The sequence below is a fragment of the Siniperca chuatsi genome, linkage group LG3 (genome assembly GCF_020085105.1).
Source record: "Siniperca chuatsi isolate FFG_IHB_CAS linkage group LG3, ASM2008510v1, whole genome shotgun sequence".
NCBI classification, from domain to species: domain Eukaryota; kingdom Metazoa; phylum Chordata; class Actinopteri; order Centrarchiformes; family Sinipercidae; genus Siniperca; species Siniperca chuatsi.
The window spans coordinates 17,238,461-17,249,705 of NC_058044.1; the positions used below are offsets into that span (position 1 = coordinate 17,238,461).

At 40.0% G+C, this 11,245-nt stretch overlaps 1 protein-coding gene across 22 annotated transcripts in view; it reads left to right on the top strand.

Annotated features, from left to right (window-relative positions):
• The window catches only part of ptprdb (protein tyrosine phosphatase receptor type Db), a 169,554-nt gene that overhangs the window by 59,026 nt on the left and 99,283 nt on the right, over positions 1–11,245 (top strand). The gene's annotated exons all lie outside the window — the stretch shown is intronic.

Here is an 11,245-nt window from a genome sequence, read left to right on the forward strand (position 1 = left end):
CTCTGTTTTCTGACAGATGTTGTAACGACATGATTAGCCCTCTGGCTGCCAGTAGCTCTGTGTGAGGTTGCTATAGTGACTGTGGGTTGAGTGTTGGGGAGGCCAGAGTAGAATATGAGGGTGCCGAGGATGAGGAGAGGGGGTGGAATAGGAAATTAAGTGCCTGGTGCCTCCGGCCTGTGTATGTGTGTGTTTGTTTCTGTTTTTGTGTGCGTGAGTGGGTGTGTTTGTGTGACGCTTATGTCTGTTTGTTTGTGTATTTCTACAAAGAGCACAGAATTGAAGAGACACTCGTCTGTGTAATTGGGAATTTGATCAAGATAACTCACTCAAACACACAGTCAATCATGTATACGCACACACACACACACACACACACACACACACACACACACAACACAGTCTGCGTAGGAGCAACCGAGACAGGGATCCTGTGATGGCTTGAGCGTGGGCTCAGGGTAACCTGCTCTGCCTCACAGACCAACACCATAAGTGGGTCGCACTTCGTGTCACTTATCACGCAAATTGCAGCGTCAGTGGAGCTGTTGTGCAAACTGGTACAAGCAAGGGAAATACCCTCTGTCCTGGTGAGCACAGGGACTGTAAAACGGTGTGGCTTGAAGAACAAGACTCACGTTCAGGTTGCTAATTATTGTCTGTGTTCTAAGGAAGTGCTTATCAGCCCGAGGGTCAAAACCCCCACAAGGGGTTGCACGATAAACTCGAGGGTCTCTACCTTTTCTTTACCTTTTTGCTTTTCTTTTGTGAAGTACCAGACAGTTTTACATCCTCAGGCCTCTAAAACTTTAAATGAAACAACCTGAGACGAGAAAACTCTCTTTGGCTGAACTGCGTACAACTCAGACATGACTTCGTTTTAAGGGGTCACAAGCCAAACTGTGTATAGTCAAGGTTGGGAACTCTTTTGGCTTGTTTGTATAGTTGTCTGAAGGGATGCGCTGATTCAGCTTTTTCTCTCCTTTTTCCAATACCTCAACTCAGGATATTTGCCAATGCAGAGTTCTGATCCAATACCAGTACTCTCTTTTTCCCAAACTTAAAATCTGTCTACCACTCTGTGTGGAACTCCTTTGAATATTTTTTTTATGTAAGCCCAGGGATTGCTGCAGCACTAAAAACTAATTTGGGGGCCAACTGTGACTGAGTGAATGTAACTGATGATGAAAACAGAATTTTATCATGACATTAATGAATAAACTGTGTTTAATGTGGATAGTCACATCATGGTCAATGCCTGATCCATTTAATAGTCAGTCAGTATCGGCACTGATACCGATCAGGCATCTTAGATCCATGCATCTCTAGTTTTCTACCTTCCAATATTACACCTGTAACCATTAGTAACTACTAAACTAACTAAAATGCCATCTTTTCTTGCAGTGGTAAAGAAGGTAAAGGTTGTTTTTGTGTGTGTGAGTTAACGTTGTATGGGTAGGCTATACTTTTGAAATATATTTTCTTTTTTCCTGAGAATTCAATAGAAGAGGGGGGGAAAGAATCACATAGAATTTGCAAATGTTAAATGTTAATGTAAATATGAAAAACTAGGAGACAGGATTATTAAAGAAATATGTGACAGGGTGTATTAAAATTTGAATATTTTAATCACTGAAGTGAAAAACATCACCTCAGAAGTCTGACTTATTTGATGTGTTCCCGGGGGGCCACCTTAAGCGAACCAATCTAATTTTACGTAACAATTTAAAGCAACCCTGAGGCTCTGCTGCCAATACACAGCAAACCATCCTCATGCTTGTCTCCTGTATCTCCAGAGTGTGCAGCCTGCTTTGTATAATAGTCATGGTGAAAGATATAATGTGCTGTACCATATGGGGCTGGCTTCACACAGGGATTACACCTAGATGATTCTTCAATAGAGAATTTAGTCTCGGGTAGCCGAGCTTAATCCGCGCCTGTGGAAGCGGACCACAGTGCTCTGGAGCTATGGCCAGATATGACAGAGAACAGAAAGCAGCCAGATTAGTTCATACTAGGAAGAGGGCTGAGCTTGAAGCTGCCTGACAGAGCTTCTCTTGACAGCTCCTCCCAAATCTCTCTACTCTCTCTAATGCAGTCTGAAGGAAACATTGTTCCCCTTTCAGTCTTTTTGACTGTCTCTTTCTTTCTCCCACTCTATCCCTGTCTCTCTGTGTGAGGTGAGAGCGAGACATAGAGAGAAAGAGTGTGTGTGTGTGTGTGTGTGTGTGTGTGTGTGTCTTATCGCTTCATTAGCCTGTAGATTTCTGGGTCATTCATAGCCTTGTTCCCACTGTCTCAGATGCTGTAATTACCCTCACGAGTCACATCTGATGATTAGGATGGTCTGAGCAGGAGACCCAGCCACACACACACACACACACACACACACACACTGTTCGTGCTTACACATGTGACACACATGCACACATATACACACATCAGTCATTAGTGGAAAGCTTAACATGCAGTACAGTACTAATGGGATTATCATTGCTGAGGGTCCCACTCATCAACCTCTTACTCCTCTCTCTATTCATCATCAAGCACCATTCTTAAACACTTAGGAGAACCCGTCAGTTCTACATGATATCTTTCTTTCTTTTGTCACATACCTTTCTAGGTGTCTCTCTTCTCTTCAATGTTACAGTGAATATGCTCTATTGGCATGACCACATCCAAGGACAGACTCAATGGGGCACAATGGTGGCCTAGGGGTTTAAGCCACTGACCATGTAATTCTGATGTCCCTGGTTCAATTCCAGCTGGGCCCCTCTGTTGCATGCCTCTTTTCTCGCTCACTCTGTCTGCTTTCAAGTAAAGGCATGAAAATGCCCAAAAAGCAGACTCTAATAGTGGTTCCCAACCTTCTTAGCTGATGACCCCTTAAAATCAACAGATGTTTTCATGCGACTCTTTGTAATGAATTGCATACGTCTTCCAGTTGTGACCAGTTTAACCAGAGTGTTTGTGTTTGTCTTTTTCTTTATTTGAATATTTTTAGATGCCTGAAGAGGTAAAATGATTGAGCAAGTCACAAGAAAAAAAAAGATTAGAGGAAAGTCTGAAAAAAATGTTTTCCTATCCTTTTAATCATGACTCCTTGTGTTTATCTTGCAACCCCTTGTAGGATCCTGACCACCAGGTTGGGGAAATCTATGTATAGATAAACAGCCAAACTAATTACAAGATAAGCATTCTGCATTACAAATAGTGTGGTGTAAGAGGGAAATGTAGACAATTGAGACAAAATGTGTTTATGTAAAAGAGGATGTGCATGCATTTTTTGTCATATAATGCCAATTTTAGCAGTTCATTCTAGACTTACAGGTAGTCAATAATCTTGAAGGTGATAAATAAAAAAACATCCCCATATTGTAATAAGTATATGACAAAAAAAGTGGAAGATTGTGATGAACATAACTTTGATTTGTTCAACCACTCTCTGCCCTCTCTCCTATCTTCACTGCACCCATTTCATCAGCTCATTTAAGAGTAATATTACCCATTCAATTTTCACTGTGTTTATTGAGTTGACTGAAATGGTAATGGAGATATTGACAACGGACTGCAAAGTGATTCTGTCCAGGCCATTGTGTTGAGTAGTTCGATGGAGAGGAGTGGATGACTGGAGGGCTATCCATGATATTACATACAGTGTGGAAGGCGTGGGAAAGAGAGGCCCTCTGAAAGCCAAAAGCTTAAATACCATGCTGCACATACACAGACATAAAGAGACAACTCACACAAACATACACACACACACACACACACACACACACACACACACACACAGACACACATAGAGGCAGTGGATTAGGATAGGGATTATGGAAGCATAGCTGTAAAACAGGCAGAGACAGATCAGTGTTATACTTAACACACACACACACTGGATATGTATTAAGAATGTACAGTAAGATGGATTTATTCTGGAGGTGGATGTTATAATGACTTAAGTTCATGCATCATGATTGAGTGCTATTCAAATTTAAATAAGGAGACAGTTATATATACAATAGGAAAGCAACAACGCTTTAGCAATCAATTATTGAACTAAATGGCAGGAACAGAAAGCTACAGAGATTTCAGGACTGGCTCATCAAGTATTTTATAGTCATGAATTTCAATTTTCTACTGAATGACTTACAGAGATAACTCCACTGAGGTGTACAATTATGAGTTTAAAACTTTTGTCTTATATCTGGAATCTAATCCACCATAGCATACAAGAAAAGACAACCTTGACATTTTGCCAAGCAAACAGGTCTCATCATCACCTCCAAAACTTAATAAAACAACTCCAGCACCAGTTTTATTAAATGGTGAGCCATGTGAGTTTGTGGAGGACTTTACTTTTAGACAGCCTTGTGTTACGGTTGTCAAGCAGGGGAACCAGGCAGGAAAAACAGTGGTAGGACACAGCACTGAGGCAGGTGCAGTTCAATGATTTAATGACAACACCAAAACATTATTTCACTAAATAACACTGCACAAACATTTTAAAATGAGTGGATTAGTCACTTCTGTTGTTTAAAAAAGTCTTATCGAACTTTGAAATGCAAAGTTGATCAAATGTGACATTCTGAGATTGCAGGGATTGTGACTGAGGTGAAGTTTAAACTGTTCTGTCAAATCAAGGCGTTCTTGTTTGATGTCTCAAGTTTAAAATAAACAACTAGTAAGAGAAGAACAGTAGAATATCAGCATTGGTAATGGAAGTTAAGGATTTCCAATCAATAATTGTATTGAATGCCATCACTGCTCCCTCTTCATATTCAAACTCTGCTTGGCAAAAACAAATTAATTCTACAGCTTTGACTGAATGTTAGTTACATTTCCACCTCCAATGTTTATAGGAGCTTTCTGCCATCACTGTGGTCAGATTAGCATCCATAATGGCTGGAAGACTTTCTAACTAACCGTAACCCATATCGTAAAGCTGAACGCGGTGAACACAAACGCATACCCACATTATGAGAAAATGAGAGGAAACAGTTCACCTCTTCACCACCCACTATGTTAATTGGAACAAATTGCCCGGTCATTGAAAGCAGTGCACTGCTGTGAATCGGAACGGATGTCGCAGTATGTGGGCCCTACTGTGTGTTCTTAGAGATAAAACGCAAAATGATACTGTCATGCTAGACGTTGTCATATAATGCTTCAAAATCTGGTCACAGCTCGGTCACACACTGCTCATACATGATGGAGCACTAGTCATGTACTGACTGAGCGCCTCAATCTGTGACCATCTACGCTACGGCCCTGCTGCATCAGGCATGTCTTGGTCACCAGACATCTGTCATCAGCACGCAGCTCACTGGAGGTCTGTGGCTCCCCGTGATCCCATCTTCTCTACAGCTGTCAAGTATAATCATCAATCTCTCCTCCATTTCCCTTTATATTCACTCTGCATATTTCTGCCTGGCCTCCTCAAACTCTCCCCTCACCCTCCTCCTCCTCCAACTCTTCTACATTTCTCCTCTCTTCTTTCAGAATGCTGAAATATGTAACTAGCAATTTGCCAATTTCTCCCACTATGACACACACACACACATATATACACACACACTGAGAGACACATACAGAGGCATCCAGGCCGCGAGAGCTGCTGTGGTGTATAATGACAGATAATTGGCTATTGTGGGTTCGCCCTCGGCAGCAGGAACCAATCACAGTGACAGCCACTTCTCCGTGACCCGTGTGTGTTCGCATGAGTGTGTGCGAGCATGAGTATCTGGATATGTGTGACGATTGTATTTTAGTTTGCTGTCTGCCTTTGAGTATAGAAGTAATTGCTAGTCAAGCGCGTATTGTACAGCTTGTAACTGACAGCTCTCTTTGTAGTTTATATCCCTGACATTGTTGCATTTATGTAAACATAAATAAGCTATTCAACTGTACTGTATGCATTTCTGTCTGTGTGTGTGTGTGTGTGCACATAGAATATGAATATTCACTGCTGTTCAACATTGTACACAGGTATAACCTCAATATAATGTACTTATTTTGTACAAATTACCACTCAGTGCTTCTCATTTTACATTCTCAGAGTTTATGCACCTGCCTCCACAGCCCCACACAATGCAGCCTTGCTGTTCTTCACTAATGTGATAGCTGCTTAGCTTGTCATTCGTCGCTCATTTTGATGGAGTCAGCAGCCCTGGTTAATGGTCTGTCTGCTTGCCATTTGTATGGAACCTGTTGACTTCCAGCTTCTCCAAACTGATTGGAATAATTGTTGGGGGGTTTTCTGGAAAATAATCCTGATTTGTTCTTTCACGCTGGGATCAGCATCAGCAACAGCCTTTAAAATAACAGCCATAGTGCAAGTGGAGGATGTCTCCCTCTCATCTACGCACTCTCTCTGCTTTTTCATTCTTTCCCTTTATCATTCACTGATTTATTCCTCCCTCTTATATTCTCTCTCTCTTTCTCTGCCACTTCCTCTTCTCTTGCTCCCCCCCCCCCGTTTGCAGCGATTCTCATTTCCGTTCTTTCAATAGTAGGGGTGCTCATCCAACCCATGCACACAAGCTAAATGAGATCCTGTGTGTGCATGTGATGCGTGCATGCAGCTTTGACTCTGTAAATATGATCTTTTCTGTATTGCTAATACGTGCTACCATAAAAATGTGTGCATTTACGTGCGTGTGTGGAGGAGAGGTTGTGTACTTCATCATACCAGCTCAATATTCCCAAATGCAATTTCCTCAATGTGAAAAGAGCAGACTAGATGTTCATCATTCTATACTCCCTCCTTAGTGTTCAATAAAAGCATCTTCAGGACTGCTAGGCTGCTCGCTCTCGTGTTCTTTTTTTCACCCTGTCACTCCCTCATTTTTGCTCTTTCTGACTCTGCACACAAACACACACACATGCACACACACACTCCTGCCGTTTGTAGAATGCAGCGTCTCCTGTGCATGATTAAAGTGCATATCACAGCATGTTCCCTGAGTCTTTCTTTGTAATGCTGCTTATCATTCTGAACCTATAACATATAATTCAGCCCAGCTGAGCTCATCTGTATTGTGTTTGTGCAAATCAGTTCTAGAAATGGAGATTTTTACAGTTATATGTGGATAATTTAAAAAAAAAAAACATTTCAGCTCTGGCTCTGGTAAATTGATCAATTCACGGTTCCAAAAGCACAGAATTACCTTTTTTCTAAGCTAGCTAAGCCAGAGGAAGATTGCCATTGTCAGTTCAAAATCAACATGTTTACAACAGGAGTCAAAAACACTCAATAAGTGCCTTTTTAACACCTGCATAGCAAAGAAATCATAAAAGGAAGGTTAGCTGTGGAGCGTATTGGGACATAAAAAATGTTGTTATCCGTGTTTATCCTTGTAGTGTAATCCAGATATTTGATTATAGATAAGGATGTAGCTTTTATACAGCAGCCTCTATCCTTACAGTCATCCCTTGGACTGCGCTGTCCTTGTTAGCTGCATTAGTGTCTCCCTCTATGAAATTATGGTTGTAATTGTCCAGGTGCGACTAGGGAAGGTGCCATCTCTAATACCAGCCAAGCCATTAATGGTTCGCAGCTCACTGCAGCCTCACATGTCTGGGTAGAAAACAAATGAACTAGCAAACTTCAAGTCAGTGCCTAAAAGAAGGAAGGGATAATGATGTGGTGTGTTTGTGTGTGTGTGTGTGATACATCTATGTGTGTGTGTGTGTGTTTACACAGCACTATTTTCCATATACACTAAGAGAAAGGATGTTTGTTAAGTCATCTGTCTTTGAAGCATGTGTGTATGGGGGTGGGGTCAAGTGTATGGGTGGGGCATTAATCATTAAGCATCAATGATTAAGGCGTGTGTGTGCAAGTGGTTGGAACTGTGGCTCTCTATGATGCTGAGATTAGAGGCAATTATTGAAATGTCATGGCTTTAATGGGCCGCTGCTTTACACCCCTCTCATAAGTCATGAGTTGAACTTTCAAGGTGATGAAACAAGAAGCCGTGTGCTGAGTCTGTCTGTGTTTTCAAACATTTTTTTGCTTAACATATTGTTATTCTCCACTTGTTAGCCCGCTTTACTTTTCACACAGTAGAATTTAGCAGCCTGATATTCCATATACAGGGGGTCAAGTAGGGGTGTGCTGACACCATAATTTTCTTTGGGGATGCAAATAAAGATTATTTTCATTATTGGTTAGTCTGCTGATTATTTTCTTCATTTTCTTTTATTTTCTTCAATTAATTGTTTGGTCTATAAAATATCACAAAAGAGTAAAAAAGGCTCATCATATTTTACCTAAGCCCAAGCTGACCCGAAAGCATTAATTTTACTATCATAGAAAATAAGAATAAGAGCGAATATACAGTACACATTTGAGAGGCTACAATCGGTTATTGTTTGGCATTCTTGCTCAAAAAAATTCTTAAATGATACATCAATTATCAAAATTGTTGCTGATTAATTTTCTGACGATCTACTGATCGATTAATCATTAATTGTTCTTGTAGACTTTCTTCCTTTCTTTCTTTCTTTCTTTTTTTTCCTCGTGTGTCAAAGTTTTAAACAAAGAAAAACTTACAGAAAGGATAGATACTCCTTGGAGAGAACATTTGAAGGTTAAACCTGAAGTAAACCTACTTGGAGCATTATATAAAGAATATAAGAATGTTGGAGATTTGCAGTGGCATATATTGCATGAGTATTGCAGTGAATTGTTTTATATTTGTCTCAAACCCCACAAGTCTCTGACACGTCCTTTTTATACATAAAGGGAAACAATTTTTCATTGTTTCTTGTACTGTCATAGATTGTTCCCTTTAATTAAGTTATTGTGTGAAGTGCTAAAATCTCTTGGAGAATTTTTTTAGTGAACAAGTTTTCATTTTTTGTTTTTCGTATGGCAAAACAGAAAAGAAAAAAGGTTGTTTAATTCCTTTTTGCATAGTCGAAACTAACCATTTATCATAAGGAATCATAGGAAGCAAAAAATAGAAAGTGGTCATAAAAATGATTCTCTACTTTTCTCTACTTAGTGAAAGCTTGCATAATGCTTGAGTACATGTATCACTCTAAAATGAAAGACTTAGACACTTTTAATGAGATTTGGTATATTGAAGGTGCTCTCTTCTCTTTAAATAATAATGAAATCTGTTTTATTGATGAAATAGCATTGTAATAGCCATATTTTTGCACTGACTGAATAAACCTAAAGTATTTCTTTCTTTCTGTAATGATTATGACAGCCAATTGGCCAGTTTGTAAAGAAATGCACCTAACTCATGGCTGACATTTTTGACTCTAAGTAATAAAATTAATGATGGTTGCTTTCCATTTACAGTAGGTGTTCTAGCTTCAGGGCTCTAACATTGTGCGTACTGGCACACTGGCACACCTAAATAGAATGGAGCCATCATTAATGTAATTGGTTGTACTTGTGTTTTTCCTGTTATGATGAGTCAAAATATCAGCTGTATGACAGGTTGGTCAGTCCAAGATATACATTAGATACAATTTCTCTAGTGCCTCATCAGTCCACTGTTCCAACAAAGTTTTTGTCTGTTTGGCAAATACACAAGCCCTTATTGTACAGGACCTAGTAAAATGTCCACCAGGTGACCCAGCCAATCATTTTTGAATGGTTTAAAATGGGAAAGCTGATATTTATTTTCACTAACATCTATAGGTCAAAATGTTCCCTTCAAATATTTTTGTTGAGCATCATTTTGATTCAATCTTCACTATATTGTATGTCTAAGGGAGCATCTTTGAGATTATTTCATTGTGGCTACTCAGCAGGATTTTCTATACTCCACATCACTGATCATGACTTGCTGAAGTTAGATATTGGTTCAGGCACACTATGGCAGTTTAAAGATGCACAATGAATTCTAGTTTCCCCCCATTCTCCATCTAAACTTTCATGCCAGTAGGTTGAAAAACAAAGAAATGGTGGACATATTTTATATTTTTTTTATCAGTTACCACTTATCCTATTTTTAAACATTAAAGCATTCAAAGCCCACATATTGCTGGCACTGTGATATGTAGAGCATAGGACTTATTATCTCCGGATCACAGGATTAAAACCATAAGTGAGCAGGGCATTTTCTATGAAAACGCATGTACTCTAAATTGATAAAAAAAAATTCCCCTGCTACAGCGTAACAGCCTGGGGTATTTTATTAAGCCTACTTGCTAACCCTGTTGCAGACGATATCTCCAATAAAGTGGAGACGCAGTTTAAACTTGTCACTTGCCCAAAGTTGTGTCTTGATGCAGGCTTAGAGAGCACGGATGTGTTGAGTTGGGTTAGTGACTATAGATAAAGAGTGCTGAGGAAAGGCAGAGTCCATGCATTACTTAAAAAACATTGAAAACTGATAAATTAGTTGGTTGACATTATGCGCAGTAGTAGTGTTTGTCTAGAAGGAGTGTGTGAGCCCGAGTGAACATGTGTGTGGACAGTCGCATGTTTTCACATACAGAAAGCATCCATGCATACACACGCATTGAATATTGAACCCATATATCCATACATATTTATCAGTGGATCACTTTAATATTTAATCAAGAGCTGATAGTAGATATGTGTTGACAGTGAGAGGGCAACAAAACAAAAGCAATATCATATACAACGCAATTTGCAACATAAGAGGTATTTATTGTAGCAGCTCAGTGCACGTGCATTGTGCACGTGTGTGTGTGTGTGTGTGTGCGCAGTGTGATGCTTTGTCATGGGCCCATCAAATTCAGCTCTAGATTCTATTTTAGCCAGTGAAGTTATCTCGATAGCAAACCCCTTATCTCTTATGTGTGAGTTATTATCTTTTGAGTGTATGTGTGTGCGCACAAACAACCCCATTTTGTATGTGTGGGCATTAACACATCTGTCTCTGGTGTGTGTGAGGGCTTGCATCTGTCTGTGTGTCTGTGTGTGTGTGTGTGTGTGTGTGTGTGTGTGTGTGTGTGTGTGTGTGCGTGTGTGTCCAGCCTGAGGTTGTGTTTTTTTGTACCCACTGAGTTTCTGCAACAATAGCACGTTTTTGCTCCTCCATCTCATTTACATTGCACTGATGGGAATCTGCTGCACCACTGATTGTGTTTGGTGTTCTAGGTCAGCACACCCAGATAAGTCTGTGTGCAGATATGTGTGTGTGTGGTTCGATCATGTGCTCAAAGACTGAAAATTGGTGTTAAAGCCTGTCTCCCCTTTTCTTCCTCCTTTGCTGATGTCCTGTCTCTTTGTCAGCACACAAACAGACAATCCTGACCC